The sequence below is a fragment of the Muscardinus avellanarius genome (genome assembly GCF_963383645.1).
Source record: "Muscardinus avellanarius genome assembly, chromosome: 2".
In the NCBI taxonomy this organism is placed as follows: domain Eukaryota; kingdom Metazoa; phylum Chordata; class Mammalia; order Rodentia; family Gliridae; genus Muscardinus; species Muscardinus avellanarius.
The window spans coordinates 87,484,320-87,512,314 of record NC_137787.1 but is presented as its reverse complement, the minus strand read 5'-3'; the positions used below and the strand labels follow the sequence as shown (position 1 = coordinate 87,512,314).

Sequence of the window (27,995 nt, the reverse complement as noted above, 5' to 3'; positions counted from 1 at the left end):
AAGAATAAAATTCCCCACATATTCACAAGAATGAAGACACAATGAGTTAGACAGTGCCAGAACACTTATCAGCATAAATTACCACGTAAGCACAGGGTTTGTCATTATTATTGTTCTGCTCAAGGAACTTATGTGTAGGCTTCCTAGAGTTGCTGCAAAAGTCTGCTGATCTTGGGGTGGGGGGAATCTTTGAAGCTGATCAGTATCCATCTGCAGTGGACAACATGCAGAATGGGTCTTCGTCCAAAGACATTTGCTCTGGAAGTGGCCCTCAAGATAACCATGTTTAAAGGGAGTGCCTCTTTAGTAGAAGGTCAGAGGCTAGTATACATTGCTTTCTAGATCTTGGCCTTGATGCCTTTTATCCTGGAAACTGGACTGATATTCTGATAGCATGTGTTCTTATCACAGAAGTGTGTCCATAAATTATAGGTGAGAAGTCACTAGCAGCAGCCAGTAGATGTTTCCAAAAACATTCCCAGTTGATATCTATTCATAGCAAAAACACATAAGAAGGAAACACACTATTATGTTGATTATGGTTATTGCTGGATAGTAGAACTTCACAGAATTCAACACTTTCTGTAGTTTTATGTTGTTTCCATTTTTACCATGATTATGTACTGTGCATAATCAGAAAATAATGTGCTAGAGATTTTTTTTAATTACGAATTGGGGATGGGCAAGAGGTGGTAGTACCAGACCCCAGAGGTAGCTGTGTCTAAGGAAGCCTGCAGGGTTGTGACCACAAGGCAGGGCACATTTGGGAGCATAAGACAATGCAACTTCAGGCATAGAGGAGACAGAATCTCTTTTCTTCTCCCCTCCCCCCCATTTCTACCCATGCTTCTTTTTGTCTAACCCTGGCTCTGCAGGGCAGAGCCTCAGAAAGATGAAGAACTTGTCTGGAAGCAAACAGGAACTTGGCCATTATCATCACATTTCAAAAGCATTTTCCATTTTATGTTTTGATGTTTGGGAACAGAGAGAGAGAGAGAGAGAGAGAGAGAGAGAGAGAGAGACCCATACTCTCCTACAGAACTCCAGCTAACACCACACCAAAAAGAGAGTGCATTTTCAAAACACTGTGAAAACCACCTAGCCAGATTGCATGAGTTCATTTTATATGGAAGGGCCCTAAAGCTTCAAAACCAGAAGTGGGAAGAACGTACAATTCACCAGATGAGCAACATTGCTTGATGGGAAAGCTTTAGACACAGGGTTAGATATTTAGGCCTATTTATCAAATCCATAAGCCAATAGCCTTTCATCGCTAACTTGCGAGAGGGAGAAGGTAGTTACAGGAGACCAGGTTTTCTAGGGTAGTCATTGCTTTCTTCATCATCCCCTTTTTCTTTGTGCAACCAGGCAAAGCTCTGAAACATGGCAATTCCATTACAACAACAATAATCCACTTGAAAGAAGGAGGCAATCAAATACTTACCAAACCAACTAAGCGTATGCAGAGCTTTGGCGGTTTTGCTGGTTCTGAAAGAGAAACACCACCCCTTTACCTTTGAAAACAACATCAGACTCGTATTGCGCTCTAAGAAATCATCTGTAAGTGTGAGCTAGCTAGGTTCCACTTTTAATTCTCTCCACACACATCTTCCATTCATTTATTAGAATGTTTAAAATTGCAGCCTTTGCTAAAAGCCAGTCCACAAACACAATAAAAATTTTCATTAAAATATTTAAAACCCAGAACAGCAGTAATAACATCAAGACTAAACGCAAGCAGCCTGCAACAGCAAATCTCAAGGGGCCCTTCCACTGTGCCGCCCTGTTGAAAGAGGCAGCGCTTCACACGCGAAAAGCAGAGTTAGCCCAAATCTTGAACTGGCCAAAGAAAACATAGAAAACCTCTCCAATGCTTCCTCTTTATTCTTTTCATAATGTGTAGTTAGGTAGATAATAGATGGGTGCTGTATAGAATGAATTGCTGCTCAGAGCTGAGCCTGCTGGGAGTGCGCTTTGTCAACTACAGAACCTGTGAAGCACTGAAGAGGGCTGGGGGCTGATGCTAACCCCAAGCAGGACAGAGGGACAGCTTAGCACTGTAGATAGAGGCATTGTTCACACTGCCATCCAGCAAATCCATTGAGATAATACATTATTGTATTTCCAAACCAAACCCAGGAACCACCCCCTCCAAAAAAAGGTTTGATACACAGACAGAACACTGGAAAATGAGCACTGCCTAGAAGCATCAGGCCTGAGGCCTGAGAACAAGCCAAGAGGGCCTGCAGGACCTAAGAGCAGAGCTCCCTTCCACAATTCCACAATTCTGCCTGCAAGACCCTCCCCACATGGGCCTTTTTTTAAAAAAAAAAATCAACATTTTTCTGAAACCCCTTTAACTGGGTCAGAGTTCCACAACTGGCACTCAGAAATTCAAATTGCAAACACACCTGGGAAAGGTAATAAAGCTAACTTGGTTTAGCACAAGGTCTAAATAGCCTCTCTCTCTCTCTCTCTCTCTCTCTCTCTCTCTCTCTCTGTGTGTGTGTGTGTGTGTGTGTGTGTGTGTGTGTGTGTGTGTACTGAACCCAGGGACATTCTCCCTCCAAGCCACACCCCCAAACCTATTTTATTTTGAAACAGGAGGGCTTCAGTAGGTTGCTTAGGCCTCACTAAGCTGCTGAGACTGGCCTCATATCTGTGATCTTCCTGCCTCAGCTTGCCAACTACTTGGATTATAGGTGTATGCCACAACACTCAGTTTAAATAGCTGCTTTCTTGAGAAGAGTGTTCCTTTGAAGGTGAGGACTAAGGGACCAGAGGGAGGGGGAGGAATAACACAAGGATCTTAAGTACCTGAAAAGGAACGGTCAAGTGGAGGGAGGAAATAACAACAAAAAGGAATATCTGAAAGAACCTCTTATTACCGTTTATCCCAGGAAAGAACTTGTGTCTCTGGCTCACTTTTACATCTCACTACTCACAAATAAGGAACAGCCATGCCCCTACTCTGGTTGGCTTAGGCCTGCAATCAACCTCCTGGATGAGGGGCAGAATTAGATTCTGGAGCCTGGTACAATGAGCTCACAGCAGCATTAGGTTGTGTGTCCCACAACCAGGGAGAATGCAGAAAACATATGTAGGATTTTTTAGAGACCACTTTTCCCATTTTGTGTTGAGAGTTATTGGTATCAACTCTGCAATGCACTTGTTTAGTTGTGTTATAATAGAGTTCCTGTCTTCCCAGAACAACCAAGTGCTATTTAATCTGAATGTTACAAAAGCAGAGATAATTAAGCCAATTGGTTTCACTTGACAAAAACTTCAAAAACTTTTCTCAACTAGGGTTCCTCATCGGAACCTCCAAACAAATGAGAATTATTTCCCAAATTCTTCCAAGAATAATAGATTAGATTATTCGATTGATTGATTGATTGATTGATTGATTTTTAGTGGTACTGGGGTTCCTGGAAACCCTTCTACCTCTGGGCTACACTCCCAGACCTATTTTTATATTTTTATTTGGAAACAGGGTTTCTTAAGCCAGCGCAGCTGGCTTCGAACCTGCGCGATCCTCCTATCTCTGCCTCCCAAGTGCAGGGATTACAAGTGTGCACCACCACGCCCGGACAAATTATTCTATTTATATAACTGAAAAGTTATAGTACAGAAAATCAGTGAAAATCATCTTTATTAGACAGTTATAAATTAGAAGAAATAATTTTTTCCCATTCATAAGTGACGTCTGATTCAGGGGGTAGTAAAAAGTAAAACTTACATGAAATAGGTAGTAGGCAACTACAATAAAAAATGCAGAAAAGACACCATGTATGGTAGCACACACCTGTAATCCTAGTACTTGGGAGGCTGAGACAAGAGGATTGCAAGTCTGAAGCCAGCTTCAACAATTTAGAAGGCCCTCAGCAACTTTGTGAGACCCTGTTTCAAACTAAAAAATAAAATAGGACTGAAGGTAGAGTTCAGAGATACAATACCCCTACATTCAATCCCCAATAACACACAGATAGATAGATAGATAGATAGATAGATAGATAGATAGATAATCGATAGGTGATAGGTAAGTAGGAATAAACCCAAATAGTAAGATAATTCAGTTATTTTTATCAGCTAATTTTTGATAGTCACACTTCACCTCTGCCATTGTTTATTTTCTAAAAATATTTTTGTTTTTCTTACCTAAATGTATTTTAAAAGAATCCTTATATCATTATCTAAAATCAGACAATCAGTATCATTTACACTAAAAACAAAACAAGAAAGACATACTAGTTCCCAGCTGAGCCTGTCTCTTTTACATAATCAGAACAATTGGAATCAAACTGAAAAAAGAATAACTTTCTCTGTAATTCAGTTATATGACGTAAGGGTTCTAGCCCCCGCTAAAATCATCTTGACCAACACCAAGACTACTCCTCTCACTGTGAGAAACCCTGTGCTAAATTCAATAAATCAATCAATAAACAAATGCTTAGAGAGCCCAGTAATTTTCACTGCCTGTACTTGGAATGACAAAGTATCTTTGAATGAAGAGCTGATATTCTAATTTTGGAAGACTCTCTCCATTACAATATGGCAGGTGCTCCAAGTCAACTCCATCTGCCTCTTTAGAGGATACATAAAACCTTGCCACATGTAACACATTTCAAGTCCCTAGGACCCCAGAAAAAGAAAGCAGTTGCCTAGACAAAAATCTAGCTCTATAAGAAATCATCAACTGTCAACCAAGTGGTAAGAAAGGCATCCCTGCAAAAATGGAAACAGCCAATAGTCACGGATTCTAAGATTAAGTTCACATGACTAATCAGTCTTTGAGGACATGGAACATTTACATGATTCTCATTATTAATACATATTCTAAAATTCCATCACAGGGTGCATTTCTTGCTCTTGTTTGAAGGCTCTTATTGTAAGAGCTCCTCTGTGAAATGATATCCTAATTGCCATAAAAATAATCAAGGTACCACTTAACACTCTTATCACAAGATACTTATTTTTAGCCTCTTACCCTTACCATGCCATAAAATCCGCTACCTCCTCAGTCTCTTTTATTACTCAAAGATTATACATATTAGAATAAAGAGAAACACAAAAATGTCAGTAAACAAAACAAAGTAAAATTCACTCTCCCTTCTCACGATTATTCCTATAATAACTGAAAGCACAAACACGGGGATCATTATATTTCAGCAATTGTCATGGTGACAAAGTAATGCCAGACAGCTGCATATGAAATTTTTTTACTGTTTTCATTTGTTAAAATACTTTAAGCATTGTTTGGATCTTTTCACCAGCTGGCCAGAAATGGATTTAGGTTCACTTTATATTACAATGTCTCAAAGGCCAAAGAGCTTCAGCCTTTTTGAAGTCCTCTCATTAACAGGGTGCACATGTGTAAATAAAGAGAGTCAGCTTTACAGCTTGGAGGTGTGCAGCTCTGGATCTCACTCCCACAATAGTTGAAAAATTCCCAACTTGATTAACTTTCAGAGCCTATAAAATGCTTTGAGCTCCTCTAAGAAAGACTCTCTATATAAACACAAAGTATTATTATTAGGTGGCACTGGAATTTATTAACAGCTTAGTTACTTCATCACTTTCTAGGTTATAATTTTTGTTCTGATTTGCACGAATCCACCTGTAGGGCTAAAATGAAATTTGGTGCAACAATCCAAAAAGCCACACTCTCTCAAGCAATAAAACAAGCAAAGATATTATCATTAGCTAAAAGCAGTTAATTAACCTTGCAGGCTATTGCAGCCCCAAGTCCCAGCTACCTGTCACTATTCAAGCCACCGCAGGGTCTGCCAAGTCAGTTACTCTGTTTCTTCCAGGCGGCATCTTCTGCAAACCATTACAATTACCTTTCATACTATCCACTGCAAAATGAATGCATACAAAGTGTTATTATATTTTCTTGCTTCCTCACTCAATAACTTAGCTAACCTTCCATGCCCCCTTTAAATAGACATTTCCGTATACAATGACTTTCATAAGCTTAATATAAACTCTCAAAATCCACAATTTATTTGCCCATGAAGTAAAAATGTTTATTGATTTCCAATAATAATCTAAAGAAAAACTCACACATGCACAATTCTATAGGTGAAGTTAATATAGTGTATATTGGGGAGGAAGAAATATAGAAGATAAAACATAATCAAAGGATTATGATTCAACTGAAAGAAATCAGGCACATGCATTCTGGAAAATGACTGATAACATAGAGCTGGTAGTTGTTTCTCATTGAATCAATTAAATCAGACATTATATTAATCACAAGTAAATGTCCCAGCAGAAGGTCAAAGGAGCAACAGAAATTGAGCCATGCATTACTAAAGTTGAGTTGGGACTGAAGTGGTGGTCCAGCTTCATTAAAATCACCTGGAGAGCTTTAAAATAATACTGATACCTGGATCCCATGCCAGACCAATTAAATTAGAACCTCGGGAAGTGGAGCCCAGGCATAGTATTTTAAAAGCTCCCTGGGCAATTCTAATATGTAGCTAGAACTGAAAGCCACTAGGCAAGACTTGAAAGGATTCAGTTGCACCAAAAAGCAGTAGGGAACAGCCTAACAGTGAAGGAAGGACTTCCAGGTGACTAGTAGGTACTCCCTGGGTGCAGGGATTGTGATAAGGAGCAAGGAAAAGGATCACATAAAGAAGGCTTTGAAGTCCACAACCACAGTCCTGTCGACCATTTCTTCTTTGGCCCTACGAATTTACGCATATTGAGCCCTAATCTCTCCTCCAGATGTTAAAATTTTTCACACTTTTAAAATTTCTAAAATTTAAATCAACCATCATTTTTCTAGAAACTTGCCTCGCCTAGGCTAAATTGCTCACATTTCCATCCTCATAAGAGAATGAAGTTTTTTCTTGAAGCCCAGAAAAAAATATCTCACTCGGTTCATGGGATATGGTCTCTGAAGGCCAGAGGAGGCCCCCTTCAGTCCCGGAGCTGGACACTGGCCTTGAGGAAGCTGAGGTGCTAAAAAACTTTGCGCCCAGGTTACATGGCTGCATACGAAGTGAGCTCTCAGTCAACAAAAGACTTTAAATTGGGGTGGATGCTGCTTTGTCTGACTTTATTTTGATTTGTTTTGCTTTAATAAACTGCATAGCTATTCCATGTGCATGCAATTGATTTTTTTTCTTAGCTGCAGGACCTCATATTTATCCCTATTCTATTTCAGCACATTTGTTTTGGCCCGCTCTCCCAACCTCCTTCCTTGAAAGTTAATTATGTTTGATTAACATGATCTGAATGTGTCTATTTCCAAGTGCCAAAGTGAAGTATTCATTAGGCCTTCGGTATGATGCAGAAATTACTCCACCAAACAGTAAGAAACCAATTTGGACTCTTGGGAACAATTTAACTCAATTCCAAGATACTTCTATGCCATTTCCCTGGTATTCCTCCCACCTAAACAATTCATATGAAGGAAAGGCAGCAAGGTATTAATAAGCGAAACAAAGAAGCCTGGAATTGTAAGCCAAGTATTTCCTAGCTGACTTTCTGTAAGTCAGAATCACTCGAGTATCATCCCCACTTCATTTCTAGATCCATGGCCAGATGGCAACAAAGGCCCTCAGCTCTCTTTCTGCCCCTTTGTCTCTCCACCACCATAAACTGATTCATTCCATTCCAAGACCACAAGACTTAATCTGTTGTCCATTATAAGCATCTTCAAAATTGGATCTAGAGGAATGAAATTTCTGTTTGAAAGATGAGTTTAAGAAAGCACTGCTTCCAATTAGCATTCTTTTCCAAGCGGCAACCTTTACCCTCACATGGACTTAGCTTTGGCCAGGGCCCCATTTCCTCCCCTGTAAATCAGAAATTATATTGACCTACTTTCCTTGGCATAGCTAATAAAAAGTTGTGCGAAGCGCCATCCAGATGTAACATTGCCTATGAATGCTTTATGTTCTGCAAGTAGCATGGGACAGCATGCATTTCTAAAGCTTAGGAGCCATATGCCTTAAAGTTTGCATCTTCATTACAACTAAGAGAGTCCCATGTGTTTGCAAGTAAGAAATTCTATTTTTACTTGGCAGGTTCATTTTCTTAAAGAAATTAGATAATCCAAGTTGGGTTTTTTTTTTCTTGTTAATTTTCTACTATTTTCTTCTGGAGAGGAAAGATTAAACAAAATATGAAGAGTGGGAACCTTTGAGATGTCTCAGAGTTCAGAAACAAACATAAGTGTGACTGCCTAGCGAAGACTCATCTACCTGTATATGAGCATATATGCTTGTGAGTCCACATTCTCTGGTCCACGTGCTGGGGCATTGTTTAGACTAAGATTCATGGCTTACCTCTTTGAGAAGTGGCAGCTTATGCCAGGGATGGATGAAGGGAACTCTGGACCCAAACAATGAACACAAAAGGCTGTTTCACATTCCATGGGGAAGAGTGGTGGTGAAAGTGATGAGTCACGTGGCACCGAGCACTTCACGTTCAGATTCTGCAGTTTCTAAAAGTGTTCAGCATGCTTAATTTTTCCCCATTGCTGATATTAATAATGATAGCACTTAGCATTTCTAAAACACTTTTCATCTTCAAAGCACTATATGAACATTACCTAATTAACTAACATTAACTAATTATAATTAAACTTGCCCTGGGCTTACAAATCAGGAGAACTTGAAGAAGGAAGAGGAGAGGGAGGAGAAAAGAAGAAAAGCTTTCTAGACAGACAGGTTACCCAACTTCTCTCAGACTGAATTTTGATTCAAATTATCACCGATTTTTAAACAGTCCTTGAGATAACCTAATAGGCCTCCCTGCTTCCCAATGGTTAAATATTGATGAGAATGATGGTAAATGGTCTCTAGAAAAGAAAATTATCCTTCTTATACCAACTTGTATTAATAGAAGAATTTAAATGCCACTTAGAAGTGTTTCTCTGAAGCAACACGCTCTCAAATATTGAGCCAAAGACATGTCTTCCTAGAGCAACTTCCTCACTTCACACACTCGCACACGAATGCGCGCACACACACACACACACACACACACACACCGTTCAGTGGCGTCAGAATTCCGACTTCCAAGCTTTAAGTGCAGTGAGCTCAGTGTTCTAACTCAAGAGCCTATTTCAGACATTTTAATGTATCTATTGAATTTCCTTTTTATTAACCTTAGCAAAAAAACTTTCAGTAATACTATATCCCGAGAGCAAATAAAACTTCTTGTTTCCATAATTCTAGACAGAAAAGCCATATAATCAAATGAGTCTATTTGGATGCTTATGTTCTGTACATTACACTTATCTAAATTTATATTGGAAGGAGTGAATGGGGAGATAGGGTTTAAGGCCTCTTAAAATTTCCCTCTCGTTTTCATTCTCGAAATGTCTGGATGAAATATGTGGCTACGCTTGACTGGAAACTGTTGCTAAGACTTTGTTCTAGTCAGAACTTGCTGAGACTCTGTCCTAAAGTATGTGATTCGGCAACCTGCAAGTTCAGTGTTGTAACAGAAAATAGTGTCCCTCCTTTACTGTTCTTCAAAGGTCAGTGTTTGATAGGGTGGCTGTGGAAAACATGGCAAAAATGGCATAATTGTCTTGAGTTTGATTTATTTATCTACGAATTTTGAGTTTTGTTTTATTCCACACTGCTCACATTGGTAAAATCATCCTATTTCCATCAGTAAAGCAGACTTTTGTGATGTTATAGAAAATTCTTGCAACATGTCTGCATCCCTCAGTTTGCTTACTCTGAAGGCTTACACGCCTGAAAGAGATGTATTCATCACTTCTTGGGAGTCTCAGAGAGGGACTGAGGAGCTCGGCTAACAGTGGTTACCCTCAGTAACTGGATATCGATCACCTGAGATGATGATGATGTCTGCCGTTTATCTCTGCTGGATTTGATCTTTTTATTGCGCCCCTCCAATCTCTATGGAAGGGGAGCCTGTAGGCCCTGCTCTCCACCAAGTTGCAGCCCCTTCTGAGCACTCACATGCCTCACTGTGAAGATGCACCTCACCTCTCTCTTCAGAAGCCTATTTCAGAGATAATAGAGGGTTGGGCATGAAAGAAAGCTCACACCCCATTGATTATCCAGTAGGAGGCCAGAGCCTCTCATCTAGGGCTAAATATTTTTAGGTTTTCAAAGATGATGCTCAGCTTTCTGTTTTGCAAAGACACACAACTTTCTTTGAATCCTTTGCTCTCTTAAGAAAACTGGTTTAGGTTTGGGTTTGAGTTTGGGTTTTGTAGGGATTTTGTGTTTTTAACTGAAATTAATTCAACATGTGAAAAGTGTCCAATATCAAAGCAAACTGTGGGTTATACAGAACTCAACATGTCATGTTCCAAGAGGGATGATCCCCTGGGCACCACCTCCACCATCACCGGGCTCTTTCAGTAACAAATAAAAGGGCCCACAAAATAAATCAAAAGAGAACATAATTTTTAAGAAAGATATTTAAAATCCTCTCTCTGTAAGGCTAACAGTATGTGCCATTTTTATTTGATGGCCCGAGGCAAAGTCAACTAAGCACATAATGCTCGCAGAATTGCATCTTTATCCTGTGGCTCTTGCCAAGGAAGTTATATGACTCTTTATGGCATCTTATGGAAACTCAGTATACAATGTATGCAAATTTGCAAAAGCCTGCTCTACTACCTTAATCCTTTAGAGAGATTTATTCTCTGAAGAAAGAAACCTAATTTCTGAGCACCACCTATGTGTTGAGTCCCAAATCTCTGTTATACACTGATAATTGCTCCACACAATTCCAGTTTCAAATGGCATAAATCCTGCCCCAGCAACAAACAGCTTTCTAAAGTGATACCTTCCTCAAACATTATTCTAAATTAGGATTAAAAAGAAAATATTTTATATGCCACACAGAGTGAGCTTGATGATATGTAACAAACCACAAAATTTGGTGTGTAAAGATAATGAAAACCCAATATAAATATTTGGAAGTCAAATCCTGCTGAGTAAAGGTTTATGACAGAGCCTACTACTCATTTTTTTTTACATTATTTAAATTCATATGCTCAACACTGTGTAATTCCTGCTGAAAACTTACAAGGCTGTGATATGCAGAATCTCCACCTTCATTTCTTTGATCTGTTGTGCTTGAGAGAGGATGAGGACTTTAATTAGAAGTTGAGTTGTGAATAACTTTTTCTGCACAAAGGTAAAATAGCTTCAAAAGAAGAAACCATCATCCTCAAGATCAAGCCTGTTTGGGGGGTTTTGAAGTAAAGAAAGGTTCCCCATGTAAGGGTTGGGAATGAAGGAAGGACTAATTTAGAAATTGGGTTTTTTAAGTATACAGAATATCTGAATAACATTCCCATGACATTTGCCAAGACTGCACCCTGCTCTCTAAAGAGATCTCATGCTGAGTCTCTTCCAACCTGCAGTCTACATCAAAGCAGGGAACAGAAGCCAAGCCAAGAAGTCATGGGAAGAATAGGGAAACCGAGGCTTAGATATGTTTAGCAAATGAACTCTCTATAATGACTATTATATGTTATATTTCATTTATGTACTGAAGCAAAATCTGTTAAATTATATATGTTTAAACTGGAAATGTTCTTAGCATAATGGTATAAGGTGCCCAGGACAAATTGAAATGATCATTCTAGAACTACAAAAATCTCAGCAACATAAAAATTATAATTTCACGGTAAGCCATAAAGTGGTGGTTTTGCAGTAAAATTTATATATATAGTCTCACTGTTTGCCTGGCAAATGCAAATACATGAAACAAACATGGTTAGTAAATGAACCAACAATTTGCTACATTTGAAGAAATCTGTTTTTACACCGAGTACTTCATTTGGCAAAAAAACTAAAAAAATATATTTTTCTAGAGGAATTATCATTGGTATGATTCACATATGGTCTCAAAATGACCAGTAATAGTAACAACAGGAATTTTCTGGTCTTAACATTAAAAATTTTAACTTTAGATTGTTGAAGCATTATTCTTGTTACATTAATTTTATTAGCTATATATGCATAGACTCCAAAAAGAACACAAATACAGACCAGTTCAAGTTCCCTTACTGAAGGATCAAGGAGAAGCAAAACTCGAGGTTAAAGAAACAGAACAAACCCAAACCAATCTTAAGTGAAGATGAACATATTTCCCAGATGGGATTTGCTTGCTTTTTGCCTGCGTGTGCTAAGGAACCCCAAAATGGCACTGCTAGCATTTCAGTGGCTTGTCCATCAACAAACCTGCCACCAAAGAGCTTGTTGAATGCTGGCTGCTAGCAAACATCAATTCTCCCCTCACCCTCCCTCCTTTTTTCATGTCAACAAAATTCTTTTTTTTTTTTTTTTTTTTAGTACTGGGGATGGAACCCAGGGGAATTCTACCTCCAAGCTACACTCCCAGCCCTATTTTTTATTCTTTATTTTGAAACAGGGTCACACTAAGTTGCAAAGAGCCTCATTAAGTAGCTGAAGCTGTCTGTACTCCAGATCCTTCTGTCTTAGCCTCCCAAATGCTGGGATTACAAGCATGCACCACCCCGCCCGGCTCAACAAAATTCTTGATTTACCAGTTTTCTGCATAATGATACAAATTTAGCATTTTCCTTTCATGGCAAAATGCTTAAAAGCTACTCCATTCTTCTCTTTGTCAGAAGTGCATCTCAAAATACCTGCTTTACTCGGAAGAAACCTCCTCCTTCTTCTCTTCTTCTTCTTCTTCTTCTTCTTCTTCTTCTTCTTCTTCTTCTTCTTCTTCTTCTTTTTCTTCTTCTCCTCCTCCTCCTCCTCCTCCTTCTTCTTCTCTTCTTCATCTTTCTCTTCTTTTTCTTCCTCTTTCTAGTATTGTTTTTACTGGTTTTCCTACTCCATTATCAATTTAATTATTTTTAATGTGGTACTGAGGACTAAACTCAGGGTCATTCTACCTCTGAGCTAGACTCCCAAACCTATTTTATTTTTTGTTTTGAAACAAGGTCTCACTAAGTTGCAGGGGACCTCACTAAGTTCCTGAGGCTGGCCACAAACCTGCACTCCTCCTGTCTCAGCCTCTTGAGTACTGTGATTACTAGTGTGCACCACAACACCCAGCACTAATTCTATTTTTTAAGATATGAATTTATTTCAAAGATAGTTTCTCTCATATGTGAAAGACAGAAACCTGAAACAAAAGAAAATTCAAGTAAGTGAGGAGCTGTATCAGTAGAATAGTGGAAGGGGGTATGGGGAGGGAGGTAGGATGGAGAGAAATAAGAATTGGTGAAGGAATCAGTTCAAACAATTATATGTATACTGGTGAAGCTATCAATACCAATTTCCATATTATTAATGGGGGAGAGGAGGGAGCAGGAGAGGAGGGAACAGGGTGGATCTTGGGGGAAATGTACTAGGTGCAGTACATTAAACCTCAAAAAGATGTATGGTTACAATGACCAATAAAAGGATATAACAAATGTTTCTGTGGCACTGGGGATTGAACCAAGGGCATTCTACCTCTGAGCCACAACCCCCAGCACTAAATTTTATTCTTGTATTTTGAAATAGGCTCTCACCAAGTTGCAGAAGGCCTCACTAAGTAGCTAAGGCTGTCCAAGAAACTGTGATCCTCGTGTCTCAGCCTTCCAAGTGCTAGAATTACAAGCGAAAAAAAAATTATTTTAAATTATTTTAAATAATGATGGTAGTCTCTTGTCAGTGTTAATGTGTACTTATTTACTGATTTTTCCCACCAACCAAGTAGAGATGCTGTCACCCAGGGGCTCTAGTAATCTATAGTATTGGATCACATAAGGCTTTATATTCAGAAAAGAAAAAAGAAAGAGTTCTGAATTATTATCCTTGAAACATCTTAAAAACATTGTATTGAAAACTCTACTCATTATTCTTTCTGTTGAAAGAATAATGCAGGGTAAAGAGCCCAAGAAGCTGTTAATGTAAATATCTATGCTGTTCTGGTCCCAGCCCTGGTGCTGCCTTGGCTAAGATAAGCTACCACCCTCTTCACTTTTGGGACCCTCATGTATAAAATGAGGTTTGGTGGTTAGGAATACAGAAGGATCTCAGAGGATCTGATTACACAGTGAAGTAAGGTAAGTGACTAGATAGGTTCTTGCTATTGGTTAAATCTCCTTTGAGAAAGTTTGTTAATTCTCTTCAGATTTTTTTTTTCAGTACTAGAGATGGAACCCAGGAACATTCCCTCTGAGCTACAGCCCCAGCCTTGTTTTATTTTTTTTTTTATTCTTTATTTTGAAGCAGGGTCTCACTGAATTGCAGAGGGCCTTACTAAGTAGTAGCTGAGGCTGTCTTTGAACCATGATCCTCCAGTCTCAGCCTCCCAAATGCTGGGATTATAAATATACACCACCACACCTGGCTTTTTTAGAGGTTATTAACATTCTAGGCTACATAGATATGCCAACAGGTAATGTGTTAATGGCACGTGTCTCAGTCAATATTCTTACTTCTATGATCCAAAACAACTGACCACACAACTTAGAGGAAAGAAGATTTATGTGACTACACGGTGTTTTGTTGTTTTTTTTTTTTTTTTTTTGACATTCTGAATTCCGTCCATATGAGTCCAACATCTTTGGATCTCAGGGAATGTTGGTGAAAAGCAGAAAAATGGGACAAACAAGGGCTCTGCTTCTCACATCATGAATGCCAGAAGCAGAGAGAGCAAGCAAACAAGGGGGTTGAAAGACAAGCATGATCCCTAAGGCCACACCTCATGGACCTACCTTCTCTAGCCATACCCACTGGCCTGGGTTATCACCCAGTAAATCCATTACAATGAATTTATCTATTGATGAGTCTGAGTTCTTCAGGGAATATTCTTTATATGACCCTAATAGTGCTCTAAAAAACTGGAAGGTTTTAGGCCATCAGAGGGTAAATGGTTTGTGCCTAGAGAGAACCATATCATTCAATGTGTATACACTACATTTGCAAACTCAGGTTTTGTGGTACTGAGAAAAGACAGCTTTCTATTTTCATTCAATAAATCTTTCCTTGGGTTTTTAGTGTGTGAATTAAATATTAGCTTATTTAATAATTAACATGGTAATTTAAATTTTGTTGTGGTTTTAAAAAGAGGGTGAGTTGTCATTAGAGATAACCCTCTCAAAACACCTATGCTTACCCACCCCATCATTCTCTCCTCTTATATCGGCCTATTTTTTTTTTTTTTTGAGTTGCACTTACCCTCATCTGGAATTTTTTTTTTATATTTATTTGTTATTTGCTAATTCTCTGTTTCTCCCAGAAGAATAAAAGTTTCATGAGGGTAGGGTGTTTGTATCATATACCATTATATGCCCAGTGTGTAGGAAAATACCTAGCACAGTGGGTGCTTAATAAATACTTTTGACTGAATGATACTATTTTATCATTTTAAAGAGACTATTGTAGAAAATTTTATCAAATATTAATAATGATAATATTCAGTGTTCAATAATGTAGATGTGTGTGTATTTTCATCTAAGAGAAAGTTAAAAAAGGAAGGAAATTTGGAAGACTGATGATTTCAAGATCCTTGCTACTCAAATGGTATGGTCTAGGAACATTAACATCACAAAATTTTGACATTAGCATTGTAAAAAATGTATAATCTTAGTCCTTAACTCAAAATGTACTGAATCAGAATCAATATTTTAACATAGTATCAGGAGCACATTAAATTTGAGAAGTATACCATAGTGACCTATACAGAAAATCTGTATTTAGTTGAAGATACCAATATTTCTTACTCTGATGCAGACTTTCTCCTCTAGTAAAGATGTCTAGCAGCTGTGGCAAATTCGATGGTAACTCTTGATGATTCTTTTCGATCCTTTGGACCTAGAATAATACCTGAAGACAGTCACCCAATTCCAGAAAGTGTCTCTTCCTGCTTAGCAATACCTGCAATACCTTTACTAAAGAGGGGAAACCTTTTATTTTCCAACTCAAAATAAAAGGATAAAGTGCAAATTCTCAGAAAAGGCAAAATACACACATAAACTTAATCATACTAAGGTGAAATCCAGCACCAAGAACAAAATACCAGGATGAGATTTCTGCAAGTTCTGCTAAGGAAGGAGGAGTTAAGAGAGCAAAGAGGGCATTCAATGCTTATAGGTTATTCACTAGTGAAATAATGTAACAAAAGGAGGGAAATAGGAACCATAAAATAGAATTTAAGGTCATGACAGTTATTGTATAGAAAACTCTACTTACTTTGAATTGAAAGGAAATAATCTTGTTTACATAAATTTATGAAGATTTTAAAAATTCTAACATTAGGACTTCCAGGAAGATGGCGACCGAGAAAAGCGGGGCTTAAGAGCCCCGCTAACAACCAATCTCCATTACCACAAAATCAGCGCCTTTCATAGCCAGAAAACACCATCACCAGAGAAACAAAAAAATCACCAGGCTCCAGAGAGAAAGCGGAATGAGAACAGAACTCAGAGCCACAGAGGAGATCCGAGGACGCGGCAGCAGCGCCATACTGCCGGCGGCAGCGGCAAATTCACCAGACCTCTACAGCAAGCCGAGGTGAGCCGCTGCGGAACAGCCAGGCGGGATTTCTCACCGCTGGTAAAATCTAAAGCTCCCAGTGGCTGAGCTCAGCACACGCTGCAGGTATTCAGAGTGGAAATCAAAACCAAGAAGTAATACGCCAGCCTCACGGCCGAGGGCATAGCAGCAGCGCCATATTGCCACCGGCGGCAGCAGCAGAGAATTCACCGAATCCAGTACAGCTACATCTGCGTACTCAAGAACAGTGAGTCAAATTGCGGGCCACAGAGGAGAAATCCCAGTACTGTACTCCCTGGGACTTGACCCAGTGGGGGAGGGGCGGTGGCAGAGATATCACACCATAGGAGAATGTGCAACCTGGTACCCCCCTCAGTCTAAAGCAGCCTCTATCGACACTTTGGGTCAGAGACTCTGTGATACAACCCAGTAAAGGAGTAGTGGGGTCTGAGATACTACTGACTCGAGATCCAGGACACCTTAAGTGAAGTCATAGTGACCCAAGGGAAGAACCCAGAGAAGGCACAAACTTTCGAAATCATCGGAAAGAGGAATAATACTGGAGCAATGAATGCCCACAACCCCACAACATCAGAACCCAATAAAACAGAAAATCAGAGATTTCTAGACGATCAAATCAGGAAAATAACTGTAGAAATAATAGAGGTGCTTCAAAAAGAACTCAGAGAGAGCCAAAAAGAGATAAAGGATGCAATTAATGAAGTAAAGGCCTCAATTCAAAGCACAAACAACCTATTAGACCACATGGAGAACAGAATCTCGCTCTTAGAAGATGATCATTCCAAAAATGAACGCATAGTTTCTAATCTAGGAAAAAATATCCGACAGCAGGAATCTGATATTGAAGAAATATGGGCCCATTTTAAGAGAGCTAACCTAAGAATAATTGGAATAGAGGAGGGAAAAGAAGGTGAAACCAAAGGGATCAACAATCTCTTCAAGGAAGTAATAGCAGAAAATTTTCCAGACATAGAGCAAGAGGTTGATACACAGGTCCAGGAAACTTATAGAACTCCCTTTAGACAGGATCAGAGAAAAGGATCTCCACGCCACATAATTGTCAAAATGACCAATGTGGAAGCCAAGCAGAGAATCTTAAAGGCAACAAAAACAAAGGGCCAAGTGATATTCAGAGGCAAACCAATTAGAATCACTCCAGACTTCCCAAACCAAGTCATGAGAGCCAGAAGGGCTTGGAGTAACATATTCCCAATTCTGAAAGAAAACAATTTCCAGCCAAAAATTTCCTACCCAGCAAAACTTCCTATCAAATTAGATGGAGAAATAAGAAGCTTCCATGACGAACAGAAACTGAAGGAATTTATGTCTTCAAAACCAGCACTAGAGAAAATACTCAAAGAGATTAACTACAAAGAAGAAATAGGTAACACACACCAGAACCAGAGAAACAAGATTTTCCATCCAACAGACAACTAAGATTGGTTATCTGCGGAAATTCATTACTTATGTTAGTCTTTTACCTATCTCTAAATGGTATTATTTGCCTTTATTGTTGTTAATTTTTAGGATTTCTAGTTGGAATATTAATATACCTTCAGATATAGCATTTGGAAATATTTTATCCCATTCTATTAGTAACTGTTAACTCTGTTTACATTGTCTTTGGATATACAATATTTTTTTATTTTTTAGGGAGTTTGTATACTCTTCTGTTGCCTGTGCCATTGAAATCATATCCAAGAAATCACTGCCAATTTCAATGTTGTGAGGTTTTATGACCCAGATTTTCTCCTAAAAGTTTACAGTCTTAAGATTTATATTTAGGTCTTTTATCTATTTTGAGTTAATATTTGTATATGGGATTAGGTAAGGGTCCAATTTTATTCTTTTCCATGTAATTATTATGTTTCAACAATATTTAGTTAAAAGATTATTATTTCCACCACCAAATGTTCGTGGAAACCTTGTCAAAAATAACTTGACAATATAGGGAAGAATTTAGCTCTAGGCTTTTATTTAACTCCAATGGTTTATATATCTGCCTTTAGAATAGTACTACACTGTTTCAATTATTGTAGCTTTATATGGTTTGAAATCAGAAAATATATATCTTCTAGCTTTGTTCTTTTTCAAGATCGTTTTGGGTATCTAGAGTCCATATTCCATATTAGGATAGATTTTTTTTTCTGAAAAATAAATATATAAATATATGATAGTTTCACCTAAAAAAATAGAAAAAAAATATTCTCTGGTAAGAAAGAAAGTAAAAAGAAATATTGAAATGTTATCTTTAAGTCATCAAAAGCTTGGTATCAGACAAATGAAACTGTTACGTGAGATTATCATTTTTAATTTTGGATAAATTGCTAAAATACTAGATGTCAACCACTAAGCCAAGCATGGGAGGGAGGGATGGGGAGAGAATGGGGTGGGGATCGGGTGGGGGCTGACTGGGCGATGTGTGCATGTATGTCTACAAAAGTTTGTATCCCACTATGATGTATGAATACAGTACACCAATAAAATAAATAAATAAATAAAAATTTTTTAAAAAAATTCTAACTTTATTATCAAAGTGTTTTGTTGCCATAGTCTTAATATCAAGGTATTATGCAATTACTCAAAATAATTTATAACCCATTGAACTAAATCTTAGCACTAGAAATCTACCTGTAGGCAGCACATGCCACCAGAAAAAAAAAAAATGGTGATTTCAAGGGACCATGTGGATGAGGAGCACCCACTGGGTTTGCCATTTGGAGAAATCAGGACAAGGAAAGCACACTTTTTCTGGGAACTCAACCTGCTCCCAGCAGATAGTGATCTTAAGAGGCACTTTTCTGTAAATCACTATAATTTAGAAACCAAATGCTTTGAAACTCCTTTTGCCAGATCAAATCAAACTGACTCTCAGCTGGTGGAAGGCCCAGATGTGAGTTTCATAACACACATCAATTACTATCTGGTCCATCACTTGTAATGACTGAATGTGTTCTGTACCATTCCCAGAACCAGTGTCATGGAAACAAATAACAGCATCTAGGTAGGAACGGAATTAAAAAATGCTCTAGTCACTGTCTGCAAAGCGTGATTTGAGCACGTGTGAGCACATGCTCAGTTTGGCCTTTTAATCTCAAGCCATATCATCTCTCGAACTATTTAAAGCCCAAGTTGTAAGCAGCAAAAGATGTTGCTATGGTAAAGTGTCAGTTTCTCTAATAGCTCCTAGGACACGTTCCCTGGTAACAGTCAAATTTTTCCAGGCAATGGTATGTCCATCAACATATTTATTAATCTCAGTGACAAATGTATGGGTCTCCTTCCACATGGGGAATGTTTGGTTTATCTGTGTCCTTCACATTGTCTAGGGTGCTTTCAAAACAAAAGAAAAGAAAAAGAACACTGCAAATTTTCACGATGTGAATAAGCTGACATAAATATAAATAGTACACACTACATACGCCATTTGAACAACTATTGTCAAAGGTGAATTTCTAGTCCATTGCCTTTCTGGGAGAAATGTGTCAGCAATAATTTCATTCTACTCGACCTGTCTGATTGGACCAGGCTCAATTTTTCTAGTGAAAGATGATCATCATCATCATCATCAATCACCCATCACTAAAATTTATTTAGTGCTTACTATGTGCCAGGAATTGTTGTGCAATTCCTGGCACATAGTAAAAAATAGGGCCAATAACACAATATAAAATATAAAAAATATAAAATATAAAATATATAAAAATATAAAATATAAAATATAAAATATAAAAATATAAAAAATATACAATATAAAAAATAGGGCCATATTTTAAATTTTTAGTTTGAAACACCATCTCACTAAGTTGCAGAGGACCTCGCTAAGTAGCTGAGGCTGGCTGTGAACCTGAGATCCTCCTGTCTCATCCTCCCAAGTACTAAGATAACAAGCATGCTCCACCACACCCAGCTAAAATTAACTTTTTAATTTGTAGAACTGACAATAATAAGCTTATTCCTGGGTAAGCTTAAATAATTAAGCTTATTTTCTTTCTTTCTTTATTAATCTAATCAATACTTTGCATTAGAAATGGGCTTAAAATAACTTTGGTTCTTCACTATAAACCACTTGAGCCACTGAAATATTATATAACTAACAATGCAATAGAAAAAATGAAAATAATTCAAACCCTAAGTCAGTTGGGATTCATGTACAAATAAAAGGAGCTCAATTCAAAAATAGTTAAGTTAAATAAAGAAAGGAGAAATCATTAAATTTTCAAAAACAAAACAAAACAAAACCGGGAAATCTGAACCAGGGTTGCTATAGCTAGCAAGCCCTTCAGAAAGGGATTGTCCTCTCTCTAGAATTATAACAACTGTCCAAGAGTTGCACGTCATTGTTAAAAGTGGGTTTTATGCCCATCCCTCAACCAACCATACAGCAAGGGAACAGAATATACTGGAACCAGGAGTGGAGAGAGATTATGCTCTCAGTCTCTCTAAACATCATGGACTGAAAGAGCAGGGAAAGTACAGATTCCCAAAGTGTAATCAAGACAATGGACTTCCCAACCTGAGTTTATAAAATAATGATGAAAATTTTTAAAAGGAGAAACCAAGCGCAATGATATAATGTTACAATTCTAACTCTTGACTAATCAACAAATGCAGGCATACGTACAAAATATATTAGAATGATATTCCTTCCATCTCAAAAACAAGAAAATATGTACATTGTTAGATGGAAATTAAAATCTAAATCCATTTGGAAACAATTGGGAACTCAGTCCCAAAGTCACAAGCAACCAAGCACAGGATAGTTTCATATCAAAGAGGTCCAATTTCTTTTCACTTCAGTTTGCATCTTGTTTGGATATGATGCCATATGATGTGGGCCAAGTGCTCTTGTATGCAAAGTGGGTTCAGAGTAAATGAGCTAAAAATGTCTTACATACATAATGGCTCTTGTTTCAACTTAGCTGTGAATACTAGATTGCTGCAAACACCAAAATAATAGTGCTGCTAATGAGGAGGTTTGTTCATAACTTACTATACTGTCAGCTGTAATGTTCAACCATAATGGTTATTATTTATTGATATGTTGTATGTATACAAAGCAGTGGCTGAGGCCAAAAGCTGCCTCTTAATAAAGCCCATGTCTATGAGACTATAAAAAATCTCTTAAAGATAAACTTATCTATTTTTTTCCAGGAATCTGTTGTTTGAGATATCTTGATTGAAGACAGATTTCTTGATTTGAAATCAGAATACGAGGCTTCATTCTATAGGAGACCAAGACAAATTTACAAAGGAACGTTTCCAGTGCTGGTGAAGATAAAGATAAACAGGCGCTTTCATACATCATCAGTGGGAATGCCTTTGATCCAGTCTTTTGGAAAGGAATCTGACATGATGTATTAAAATTTTAAAAGCACATATCCTTTGACTCAGCGAATTTACTTCTGGGAATCAATCCTGTAAAAATTAAAGAACAAGTATGTAGGATATATATAACAAAGTTGTTTATTGTGGTTGTGTTTATAATGGCAAAAACTTGAAACTTATGTATCTACAAACAATGGAAAGGTTAGACTGCAATCCATTTTTATGGTACAAGTTATTGTTTTACTACTGAAGAAATGTGTCATATTTACACAGTAACTTAGATAGATGTACATGATATAGTGCTGAGTGAGGAATGTTAAGTTGTGGAGAGATAGATAGAAAGACAGCTACATACATATACATAGCTTGATCAAGTGGCTGAAAGAATAGAACAGTGGGATTTAAATGCTGGCTTTGTAATGTAAGTGATTTTTAATCTCCATTTCTTTATCTGCAATACAGATAATCTTTTTGTGTAGATCAAATGAGATGACGATGGAAATCATTTGTGAGGTGTAAATAACAATCATATTCCATCAATAATATCACTATATGATGGCCTTACGAAGTCTGAGGGCTCCAAGTCCTCCAAGGGTAATATCAACTTGCAGTTTGATATAGGTTCATCTATGCCAATATCAGCCATTTTTCTGGTCTCCAGCTGTGTGTGACCAGATTCACAGGAGAGAAAACAAATGATGAAATACAGTTAAAATCACTGCACATCACCCATCCCATGCAACTAAAACAACCACAGGTGTTCTTCCAAAGGAGCCACAGAACCCATCCATTCAGTACCTGCAGGCCTCAAGACCGTGTCTATTTTAGTGGCTAGTTAAGTATCACACCGTCGAAGATAATAGCCCTGTAGAAATATAGTTATACATAGGAAGTGTTTTCACTTTTTAAAATTAGCTTATTCTTGCTTCATATATGCTTTATACAGGGTTTTAATCAGACAATAAATACAATTTTATATCTTGTCTCTGAGGCCAGATGATCTGCACTCCAATCATTACTAGGCTTTCTTTCTTTATAAGATGTACAACCTTGAGAAATAATTGCTTTATGTCTCAGTTCTTTCACTTGCAAAATGAAGGTAATACTAATACCTACTAATTAAGATTATAATAATTAAATGAGTTAAACTATTTAAACAACATAAATATATTACCTAATAGATGGCAAGAAATTTTATGTATTATTATCCTAGACTTTCCATTTAAGGTAAGTTTATAATCTTTTTCAGATTGATCAGTTTTGTAATCATACATGGACACATCAAACATTTAGCCCTTCCCCAATTCCCACCCCATTCCCTTCCTTCTCCCTCCTTCTAATGTTCAGCTTAGTGACTAACTTTGATATGTTTGTGAATATACACCATGTGCATAAGGGTGCTTCCCTATTCCCCCTTTCCAAATCCCTCAGTTAGGTCACCTTCTTTTCTCTTTGAAGTTGTCTTCTTTTTGGTCTGAAGTCCTTCCTATATCCCATTTTCTCTCTAGCTTCCACATATTAGGGAAAGCATTCAACTTTTCACTTTTTTAATTTATTTTTTATTGGTGCAATTTATTCATACATCATAATGGTATAAAGAAGATACTTTTGTAGACATACATGCACACATCGCCCAGTTAGCCCCTACCCGATCCCCACCTCGTTCCCTCCCCATCCCTCCTTCCCATGCTTGGCTTAGTGGTTGACATCTAGTTTTATAGCAACTTTTCACTTTTTGTGACTGACAAATCTCAACATAATGTTCTCCAGTTTCATCCTTCACTGCAAATGACACAATTTTGTTCTTCTTGATGGCTAAGTGAAATTCCATTGTGTACATATTCTATAGTTTTGTAATCCATTCATCTCTTGATGAATATCTTGGCTGGTTTCATAATTTAGCAACTTTCAATTGTGTAGCTATAAACATAGATATTCAGGCATTAGTTTGGTAGTTTGGTTTTCATTTTTGGGGGTAGATACTCAGAAGTGGTATTGCTTGGTAATATGGTAGGTTCATTCTCATTCTTCTGAGGATTCTCCATATAGTTTTTCAAAGTGGCTGCAATAATTTGAAAACTCACCAGCAATGTTTTAGTTCTTTGATAATACATTTAAATCCATATCTTTGATTCATCTTGAATTGATTCTTGTGCATGGTGAGACAGTGAGGTTTATTTCCATTTTCTACATGTGGTTAACCAGTTTTGTCAACACCAATGAATGGCCATTTTGATATTTATTCCACCAATCCAAGAACATGAAAGTTCTTTCCATCTTCTAAGGTCTTCTTCAACTTCTTTTTTTTAATATTTTATAATTTTCCTTATAGATGTCTTTTACCACCTTGTTTAGGCTTATTCCTAAGTATTTTATTTGGGGGAGGGATATCCTGAGTTGAAGTGTTTTGCTGGATTTTTCAGTGGATTTGTGGATGGCATACAAAAAGCTTCTGATTTTTTTGTGGGGGGGTTACTGGGGATTAAGCCCAGGGGCATTCTGCTTCTTAGCTACACTTCCAGCCTTATTTTTTATTCCTTATTTTGAAACAGGGTCTTATTATATCACAGAGGGCCTCACTAAGTAGCTGAGGCTGGCTGTGAACCTGTGATTCTCCTGTCTCAGATTCCCAAATACTAGGATTACAAACATATGCCCACCTAGCTTCTAATTTTTTTTATTGATTTTCTATTCAGATACTTTGCTAAATTTGTTGATCAGTTCTATGAGGCTTGGTTAAGTTTGTTGGGTTTTCTAAGTATAACATGTCATCTTCAAATAGGGATAGTTTTAGTTCTTCTTTTCCTATTTGTACTCCTTTAATTTTCTTCTCTTATCTTATTGCTCTGGCTAGAGTCTCAAGTACTATTTTGAAAAGGAGTGATGATAGTAGACATCCTTGTCTTATTCCTGTTTTTAGGGAGAATTCTCACAGTTTCTCCTTGTTTAATATAATGCTGGCTGTAAGCCTATTATATATTGCCTTTACAATGTTGAGGTATATTCCTTCTATTCTGATTCTTTGCAGTGCTTTTAACATGAATGAATGTTGGGTGATTTTGTTGAATGCTTTTCATAGTCTGTGGAAATGATCATGTGATTTTTTGTCTTTAATTCCATTTACATGGTGAATTAATTACACGGATTGGTTTTCATATGTTGAACCAACTTTGCATCCCTGGGATGAACCCAACTTGATCATGGTGTATAATGTTTTGTTTTTGCAGTTTTTTGGTTTTTGATGTTTTGTTTTGAAGTGGAACCCAGGGATATTCTACCTCCGAGTGAAACCCCCAGCCCTAATTTTTTATTCATTTTTGAAACAGGGTCTCACTGAGTTGCAAAGGGCCTCACTAAGTATCTGAGGTTGTCCACAAACCACAATCCTCAGGTCTTGGCCTCCTGAATGCTGGAATTACAAGGGTGCACCACCAAGCCCGGCTTGATGTGGTTTTGAATGTGCATTTCTAGTATTTTATTTAGCAGTTTTGCAGCTAACTTTATCAATGATATAGGCCTGAGGGTTTTTTTTTTCTTGAACTGTTTTTATTTGGGTTTTGGTATCAATGTGATGTTGGCATCATAGAATGTATTTGGGAGAGTCCCACTTCTTTCTATTTCATGGAATAGATTGGGGAGTATTGGGGTTATCTCTTCTATGAAGGTTTTATAAAATTCACCTGAGAAACCATCTGATCCTGGACTTTTCTTTGATGGCAGGCTCTTCATTTCTGCCTCAATCCCTTTGATTCCTATTAGTTGGTTTAAAATTTCTGTATGTTTTTTATTCCATTTTGGAAATTTTTATGTGTCTAGAAATTTATCAATTTCTTCTAAGTTTTTCATTTTGTTGGAGTATAGTTTCTGATAATCCTCTAAATTTCCACACTGTCACTGGCAATATAACTCTTTTTATTTCTTATTTTTTATGCATAAAAGCAATGTATTCCATTATAAGCATTTACACAGTTAGTCGAGGCAAGTAACAGGCCTGCTGGTAAAATGAGTCTCCCAAAATGGATATGATATCGAACCTAGTGGTGAAGGACTAACTCCTAAAAAAAGTTGCAACTCTTAGAATGATTAATTTAATTTTCAAAACAAATACAAGCTATCAATTCAATTCACCCTTCTCGAACTGACAGTCCACCTGTAGTATAGCTGTCATGTAAAAACATACATCTTTACAAATTGGTGGACTCAAGTTTTAAGAAAATCTCAACAAGAACCATTTCACAGATAGGAAATTATCAATATTAAAATGGCAGAAATATACTAACAGGCAAAAATGCATGGGGAAGGAGGTACATGTAGTTTTGACTTAACTGAAGAAACCAAGAGGAGACTGATTTTTATAAGAAAATGTGTGTTCTGAAAAGTCAGATGTGACTATTTTAGAGTAGGAATCTAGACTTGAATCATCCCTAATTCCTGAATAAGAATGACATCTTGAAGTATTTATACTTAATGGTTCAGACACCCATCTCATCTGGCTCTATTCTTTACACAATCTAGTCTTTACTTAAATGAGTCTGAAAAACTTGGGGATATACCTTAAGAAGAAAAATAACCACACATATTATTTTCCTTTCTGTAGCTACTTTAGATCTGGGTTTTTACTATAAAATTCCTGAAGAAAATTTAAATATAAGTTTGGCTTTGTTGAATCAAGTACCCCAGTTAATATTTAGAAAACACCCACTGTTTGGGCTAATAGCATTGTGGGTGGTACTCATAATATAGGGATCACTGAACAAAGTCATGTCTCAAAAAACAATGTAAAATCAATCTCAGGGGTGAGAGGAATAAAAGAGAAGTCTAAAATCACAAGGTCAGACATATTTAAAATCTTTGTTCTTCTGTATTCATGCTTCCTTCAAGATCTTCATTATTATAAATGTTCTCTACCATCTGTCACATTTGTATGATATTGTCTTCTGATATAGAACAAATCACCCAAGGTTCATTGGAATTCCAGGGAAAATCAGATATCTTATCAGTGTGACCACCATGAATAAAAAACTTTTTTTTAATTACCAGGGATTTAAGCCAGGGGCATTCTACCTTAGAGCTACATACAACCCCAGCCCTATTTTTTGTACTTTATTTTGAAACAGGGTCTCACTGAGTTGCAGTGGGCCTCACTAAGTAGCTGAGGTTGTCCACAAACTGTGATCTTTCTGTCAGCATGTACCACCATGCACAGCTAATAAACAACAATTTTGTTAGGACATCTTCTGCATCTTTTTGGGATTATTCCTCTCCAATTTTACTTAAATCTCAGTCATTCAGTCTACAAGAGTACCACTGGAAGCCAAAATAATCTCATTGTGAGTCAACCATTGAACCTGGAATATTTCATTCTTATGTGATTCAAATAATTGCAACTGAAGTTTCAGAATTCTCAAATCCCATAAGAATCATCTTGTCAGCTGATCCTGTAGCAAGAATGAATTCACTATAAGGATTGAATGAGAGGCAGTTTGAACATCAACTGAATGGCTTGGTTTGTAGACATTATTTGAATGAGTATCCCAAATCATAAGTTTCTGATCATTGACAACTGACCCAAACAGAGACATTTTCTACTACTGCTGTACATCTTGTAAAGATGTTCTTTGCATCAACCACTTTTCCTTCCTTTAGATTGACACTAATGTCCTGCAGGCAGATGATATGGTCATCTGAAGCATTAAATAAGTGCCCACTAAGATTTGGGTTCCAAGAAAGCCCATAGCCTTCCTTTTGATCTCCATGGAAATGCAAGTCTGGGTTGCACTCTCCAGAAGGGTCTGGTTTAGAAGAATGTTTTGTATAATCAAAAACAAGAATGTCACTTGATAGAGTCTTTGTCATAATGATGCAAGGATTCTGGGGCATATAGTGGGCTCGGTTTTCTTCTCCTTCATGGTTGACCTTAATTTCTATTTCAATTTTTCCACTAACCAAGCCAAAGCCTCCAAATTATTCTTTCTCACTGTCATCGTGTGATGCATCAAACTGAGCATCATCATTAGGGAGCTGTACGCTGGCCATCACAAGGTGGTTTTGTTTATCCAAAGTGTTTGTCTTCAGGACAAGTCGATGAATGCTGAAATCTTTTCCTTCTGGTCTGGTTACATCTTGGAGTCACTGTGCAGTTAGACTGAGGCACTCCAGGGCATGGGTCAT

At 37.4% G+C, this 27,995-nt stretch overlaps 1 pseudogene across 1 annotated transcript; it reads right to left on the bottom strand.

Moving 5' to 3' along the window:
• Window positions 1-143: 143 nt before the first annotated feature.
• LOC308258753 (histone-binding protein RBBP4-like) lies at window positions 144-27,995 on the bottom strand (annotated as a pseudogene). The gene is made up of 2 exons: window positions 26,995-27,995; window positions 144-210 (listed from the first exon to the last, which is right to left on the bottom strand). The product of its transcript is annotated as a histone-binding protein RBBP4-like (transcript).